Source organism: Musa acuminata, unplaced genomic scaffold (genome assembly GCF_036884655.1).
Source record: "Musa acuminata AAA Group cultivar baxijiao unplaced genomic scaffold, Cavendish_Baxijiao_AAA HiC_scaffold_1136, whole genome shotgun sequence".
In the NCBI taxonomy this organism is placed as follows: domain Eukaryota; kingdom Viridiplantae; phylum Streptophyta; class Magnoliopsida; order Zingiberales; family Musaceae; genus Musa; species Musa acuminata.
The window spans coordinates 1,912,501-1,920,000 of NW_027021348.1; positions in this window are offsets into that span (position 1 = coordinate 1,912,501).

A 7,500-nucleotide genomic window follows, 5' to 3' on the forward strand; every position below is an offset into this window, starting at 1 on the left:
CAAAATGTCAGCCATCTCAGCACCCTGGAACCCCCCGGGTGGCACAGGGCTGGATGGGGCTTTCGTATAGCAGGGACGGTGATGCCTCTCGCTTCGCTCGCTGTCCGCCGCTCGCTGCTCGCTCGCGCAGCCAAAAATGGCCAGTTTTGGCCCGTTTTTGGGCCGTTTTGGCCTGTTTTTGGGCTGTTCTTGCGTCGCGCGGTGACCGTCGTGAGCGGAGCAAAATGTCAGCCATCTCAGCACCCTGGAACCCCCCAGGTTGTCACGAACGGTCGTCGCGCACCCGCAACAACTCCGTTCAACGAACCGTTCGTCGCTCGCACCCGCATGTACAGCTGCTTGACAGCATGTTTTCTTATGGTTTTGGGTCATTTTGCTTGTAAATATGTAAGTTCGAACAAGCTGCAGCGTTGCAAAGCGACCGTTCACCAAACCGAGCAAAACAGCCCCAAAACAGCCCAAAACGGAGCCGTTTTCGCGTGCCGCGGGAGGTGAGCGGAGTGCTGCCTCCGCTCACCAAAATGTCAGCCAGCTCAGACCCCAGGAACCCCCCGGGTGGCACATGGCTGGATGGGGCTTCGGTTATATACCGGGCGTTGAACACTCTTTCGCAAGTTCGCACGTGACCTTTACGGGAACTTGGTGTTGCGTCCGGGACCAGGTGAGCGGCTGTTTGTGGGCTTGCAGCTGTTCGTTCATCCTTGAAAGCCTTGTTTTCCTCCCTCTCCCTCTTTTCTCTTGTGCACACAAGGTGTTCGACGATTTGCTTGTAAAGCTTCCCTTTTCGCGAGACTTCGGGACTTGTCCGTTGCTCGTTCTTTCGATCTAACTTTCTTTCTCTTTTACAGGTCCTTCGGGACCTGCGAGAGGTTACAAAGTGGCTGATCCTTGCGGAGCAAGATCGCAAGGGCAAAGCGCGACTTAGGCAACGCAAGCTAAGTTCGCGTCTTTGCAACGAGGGTGACCCGCGACTTAGGCAACGCAAGCTAAGTTCGCGTCTTCGGCCGCAAGGGTGCCTCACGCCTTAGGCAATTCCAGCTAAGGTCGTGACAGTGTGGTATCAGAGCGGGCAAGCTCTTCGATCGAACAGCGAACGAACTTCGCAACTTCGCCATGGCAAAGCATCGTGGCGAATCAAGCAAGACGGGGCAAGCCGGAACCTTGCCCCAAGCAGCCGCAGGTGGGCTGCATGTGCACACTCGCTCTCATGCTGTTGGAGCCGCTCACGAGGATCGCGGCAGCGAACAGGATGAGCGAGAAGTTGGCAACTCTCCGCGAGCGGAGGAAGCGCAATCTGGTGCGCTAACAGGAAAAAAGAGTCATAAGGAGAGACTCACGACGGCGGAAACCCGCCTAGATGTTCTGGAAGCGAGCATGGAGGAACTCTACCATGGCCAACAAAGACTTGTTGGGGTAGAGAGCTCGCAAGAGGAAGCGGAGTCCAGGATCGACAAGGTCGAGGCCCTAGTCGACCGACTGTCCGATGACACCAAGGACTCCGTGCAGCACTTGCAAGACGTTGTGGCGGAACTCACGGCGAAGGTGGCTATGCTCACAAGAATGCTAAATGCGGGAGGAGGCAACACCCGCGTTGCACCGCCACAAAACTTGAGGGCACCTGAGCCCCATGGATACGGAGGGGCCAGAGATGCCAAGGAGCTCGAGAACTTTCTGTTCGACATGGAGCAATACTTCCGAGCTACGAGGCCCGATTCTGAAGATACCAAAGTTTCAATAGCAACAATGTATCTGAATGGAGATGCGAAACTTTGGTGGCGAACTCGTTGGGAGGAGATCCAACAAGGTCGGTGTCGAGTCGACACATGGGAAGACTTGAAGCGGGAGTTGAGAACTCAGTTCCTACCGGAGAACACAGAGTTCGTCGCAAGAAGGAAGCTGAGACAACTCCGCCAAAGTACCACCATCCGAGACTATGTAAAGCAGTTTTCTGCACTGATGCTGGACATACAGGACATGTCCGAGAAGGACAAGTTGTTCAGCTTCCTTGATGGTCTGAAACCATGGGCTCAGCAAGAGCTGAATCGAAGGAATGTTACCGACGTGGTCGGGGCAATTGCAGCTGCAGAAAGGCTCACCGACTTCGTTTCCTCTGAAGACCCAGCGAGAAGGAAACAATCTTCAAGCAATCGCCCTCCAAAACATTCTCGAGGGAAAGATCTCGGGGGCGAACAGAAGAAGAAGAGCTCCCACAAAGGGCCGAACCCAAAAGGCAAGGCCTCAAAACCTGGAGGATGCTTCTTGTGCGGAGGACCGCACATGGTAAGGGAGTGCCCACAGAAGCAGGCACTCAACGCTTTGACAGCTTCCATCCACCCTCCCCGATCGGACAAGGGCAAAGCTGTTGCTCTTAGTTCGAGCAGCTCAGAATCCAGCAGCGACGAGGAGGAGTCGCAAGGACCCCGAATGGGAGCAATGCGTCTGTTGAACGCTATGCGGGGTCAAGTGGGGGAGAACACGAAGACGAAGGCACAAAAAGCAGGAAGCAGCGAACTAATGTATGTGGACATTAAGCTAAATGGCCAAACGACCCGTGCAATGGTGGACACGGGCGCTACCCACAACTTCATAGCCGATCGCGAAGCACAGCGACTTGGGTTGACATTGGAGAAGAGCCCAAGCCGAATGAAGGCGGTGAACTCGGAGGCCAGGCGAATCTCCGGGTTGGCGAAGGGTGTTCCTATCAAAATCGGGACTTGGAGCGGTAACACCAACATGATGGCCGTGCCACTGGACGACTTCCAAGTGATTCTTGGAATGGAGTTTATGCATGCGGCGAAGTTGGTGCCGATGCCGTTCTTAAACTCCCTATGTATGATGGGAGGCGATGACCCCTGCGTGGTTCCCGTCTCTCGGAGAGGAACCAAGGAGCCCCAACACATTTCGGCCTTACAATTGAAGAAAGGGGTGCGAAAGGGCGAACTGACATTCGTGGCTGCTATGAAGCTAGAGCCACTCAACGAAGAGGCCATTCAAGAACCTGCTGTAGTGGCGAACGTCTTGAAGGAGTTCGAAGACGTTATGCCACCCGAGTTGCCGAAGACTCTCCCACCACGCAGAGGCGTGGATCACAGTATCGAGCTAGAGCCAGGAGTGAAGCCTCCAGCGAGACCACCCTACCGCATGCCCCCGCCAGAGTTGGCCGAACTCAGGAAGCAGTTAGGTGAACTGCTAAGCGGTGGTCTCATCCGCAGCTCAAAAGCACCTTTCGGAGCTCCAGTTCTCTTCCAGAAGAAACAAGATGGGAGCCTCCGATTATGCGTCGACTATCGAGCCCTCAACAAAGTAACGGTGAAGAACAAGTATCCCATCCCGCTCATCGCGGACTTGTTCGACCAACTGGGCAAGGCCAAGTATTTCTCAAAACTCGACCTTCGGTCGGGGTATTGGCAGGTGCGCATTGCTGAAGGCGACGAAGCGAAGACTACCTGTGTGACCAGGTATGGAGCGTTTGAGTTCTTGGTGATGCCTTTCGGCTTAACCAACGCTCCGGCCACATTCTGTACTCTCATGAACCAACTATTCAAGGAGTATTTGGATAAGTTCGTGGTCGTCTACTTGGACGATATCGTCGTCTACAGCCAAACGCTCGAGGAGCACGTCAAGCACCTTCGGACGATTTTCAAGGTTCTCAGGGAGAACACTTTGTTCGTAAAAAGGGAGAAATGCTACTTTGCTCAAACTGAGATCCTATTCTTAGGGCATCGAATCGGTGGTGGCTCCATTCGGATGGACAAGTCGAAGGTGCAAGCAGTTGCGGAATGGCGAACACCAAAGAAGGTGCCAGAGTTGAGATCCTTCCTTGGATTCGTCAACTACTATCGACGCTTCATTTCAGGATATTCGAAGCGGGCAACCCCACTGACGGAGTTGCTAAAGAAGGAGCAGCCTTGGAAGTGGTCTGACAAATGTGAGATAGCATTCCAAGATCTGAAGGCTGCTGTTCTGGAAGAACCAGTACTCAAATTGCCAAACTATGGAGAGCCCTTTGAAGTCCATACCGATGCTTCGGACTTTGCTATCGGTGGAGTACTCATGCAAGAAGGTCATCCGGTGGCCTACGAGAGCCGCAAACTCAACGAGACCGAGAGGCGGTATCCAGTGCATGAGAAGGAGATGACAGCGGTGATCCACTGCCTACGAGTTTGGCGACACTACCTCCTCGGGTCGCGATTTGTGCTGAGGACAGACAACATCGCCCTGAGTTATTTCCAAACTCAGAAGAAGCTCTCCCCAAAGCAAGCACGGTGGCAGGACTTCCTGGCTGAATTTGATATGGCAATGGAATACAAGCCCGGGAAGGCGAATGTCGTGGCCGATGCGCTGAGTCGGAAGGTGGAGTGCGTGAATGCTGCACAACTGGAGGGCAGAGGCCAAACAAGTCAGTTACATTCCAACTTCCTTTCTCGAATCAGAGATGGACTGTATAGTGATCCCCAGGCAGTTATCCTGATGCAGCTCATCAAAGAAGGCAAGGCACGACGATTTTGGGTCCAGGAGGGACTTGTTTACACAAAAGGGAATAGAGTTTATGTTCCCCGAGTGGACAATTTAAGGCGTGAACTCTTGAAAGAGTGTCACGATTCCCTTTGGGCTGGACATCCCGGCATTCACAGAACATTGGCTCTCGTGGAGAGGGCCTTCTACTGGCCAAAGATGGGGATTGATGTGGAGGAGTATGTTCAAACATGCCTTACTTGCCAACAAGACAAGGTGGAGCAACGGAAGCCGGTGGGACTTTTGGAGCCGTTGCCTGTACCAGAAAGGCCATGGGAGAGCATTTCCTTAGACTTCATATCTAGCTTGCCGCCTGTAGGGGGACTTGGATCGATACTTGTGGTGGTCGATCGGTTTTCAAAGTATGCAACTTTCATTGCTGCTCCCCTACACTGTTCAGCTGAAGAGGCGGCCAGACTGATGATGAAGGGTGTAGTGAAGTATTGGGGAGTCCCACACAATATTGTTAGTGATCGAGACGCTCGGTTCCTGGGACGATTCTGGACCGAGCTATTCAAATTGTTGGGGTCAAAGTTATACTTCTCTACAAGCCTCCACCCCCAGACGGATGGTCAAACTGAAAGAATAAATTCGCTCTTAGAGCAGTATCTCCGGCACTACGTGAGTGCCAATCAACGAGATTGGGTGAAGCTGTTGGACATCGCCCAATTCTCCTACAACTTGCAGCGGAGCTCTGCATCCAACAAGAGCCCCTTCGAAATTATCACAGGACAACAACCGTCGACTCCGCACACTATGGCAATTGGTTATACTGGGAGTAGTCCATCAGCCTACCATTTCGCAAAGGAGTGGCATCGAAATGCCGATATTGCGCGGGCTTACTTGGAGAAGGCGGCAAAACGGATGAAGAAGTGGGCAGACTTGGGAAGGCGACCACAAGAGTTCAAAGTTGGCGATTTGGTGTTGGTAAAGCTCCAACCAGCATCACTCCAATTCTTCAGGAAAAGAGTCCACAAAGGATTGGTGCGTAAGTATGAAGGGCCCTTCCCAATTATCAGCAGAGTAGGCAATGTTTCTTACAAGTTGCAGCTGCCGGCGTGGTTCAAAATTCACAACGTTCTTCACGCCAGCAACCTGAAGGCCTACCATTCGGATCCGCAAGATGCTTCTCGAAGTATTCCAACTCGGCTACCTCCCATCACAGCCTCCTACGAGAAGCGAGTGGAAACCATTCTGGCGGATCGCAAGATAAAGCTACCCAACGGAGCGGAGCAGACAGAGTACTTGGTGAAGTGGCGAAAGCTTCCCCGAACTGAAGCCAGTTGGGAGCCTGAAGACGCCCTGCGACATGAAGAAGAAGTCATCAACAACTACCAACAAGCGTCGACGAGGGCGTCGACAGTTTAAGTGGGGGAGAATGTCACGAACGGTCGTCGCGCACCCGCAACAACTCCGTTCAACGAACCGTTCGTCGCTCGCACCCGCATGTACAGCTGCTTGACAGCATGTTTTCTTATGGTTTTGGGTCATTTTGCTTGTAAATATGTAAGTTCGAACAAGCTGCAGCGTTGCAAAGCGACCGTTCACCAAACCGAGCAAAACAGCCCCAAAACAGCCCAAAACGGAGCCGTTTTCGCGTGCCGCGGGAGGTGAGCGGAGTGCTGCCTCCGCTCACCAAAATGTCAGCCAGCTCAGACCCCAGGAACCCCCCGGGTGGCACATGGCTGGATGGGGCTTCGGTTATATACCGGGCGTTGAACACTCTTTCGCAAGTTCGCACGTGACCTTTACGGGAACTTGGTGTTGCGTCCGGGACCAGGTGAGCGGCTGTTTGTGGGCTTGCAGCTGTTCGTTCATCCTTGAAAGCCTTGTTTTCCTCCCTCTCCCTCTTTTCTCTTGTGCACACAAGGTGTTCGACGATTTGCTTGTAAAGCTTCCCTTTTCGCGAGACTTCGGGACTTGTCCGTTGCTCGTTCTTTCGATCTAACTTTCTTTCTCTTTTACAGGTCCTTCGGGACCTGCGAGAGGTTACAAAGTGGCTGATCCTTGCGGAGCAAGATCGCAAGGGCAAAGCGCGACTTAGGCAACGCAAGCTAAGTTCGCGTCTTTGCAACGAGGGTGACCCGCGACTTAGGCAACGCAAGCTAAGTTCGCGTCTTCGGCCGCAAGGGTGCCTCACGCCTTAGGCAATTCCAGCTAAGGTCGTGACAGGGTGGCACAGGGCTGGATGGGGCTTTCGTATAGCAGGGACGGTGCTGCCTCTCGCTTCGCTCGCTGTCCGCCGCTCGCCGCTCGCTCGCGCAGCCAAAAATGGCCAGTTTTGTCCCGTTTTTGGGCCGTTTTGGCCTGTTTTTGGGCTGTTCTTGCGTCGCGCGGTGACCGTCGTGAGCGGAGCAAAATGTCAGCCATCTCAGCACCCTGGAACCCCCCGGGTGGCACAGGGCTGGATGGGGCTTTCGTATAGCAGGGACGGTGCTGCCTCTCGCTTAGCTCGCTGTCCGCCGCTCGCCGCTCGCTCGCGCAGCCAAAAATGGCCAGTTTTGTCCCGTTTTTGGGCCGTTTTGGCCTGTTTTTGGGCTGTTCTTGCGTCGCGCGGTGACCGTCGTGAGCGGAGCAAAATGTCAGCCATCTCAGCACCCTGGAACCCCCCGGGTGGCACAGGGCTGGATGGGGCTTTCGTATAGCAGGGATGGTGCTGCCTCTCGCTTCGCTCGTTGTCCGCCGCTCGCCGCTCGCTCGCGCAGCCAAAAATGGCCAGTTTTGGCCCGTTTTTGGGCCATTTTGGCCAGTTTTTGGCCTGTTCTTGCGTCGCGCGGTGACCGTCGTGAGCGGAGCAAAATGTCAGCCATCTCAGCACCCTGGAACCCCCCGGGTGGCACAGGGCTGGATGGGGCTTTCGTATAGCAGGGACGGTGATGCCTCTCGCTTCGCTCGCTGTCCGCCGCTCGCTGCTCGCTCGCGCAGCCAAAAATGGCCAGTTTTGGCCCGTTTTTGGGCCGTTTTGGCCTGTTTTTGGGCTGTTCT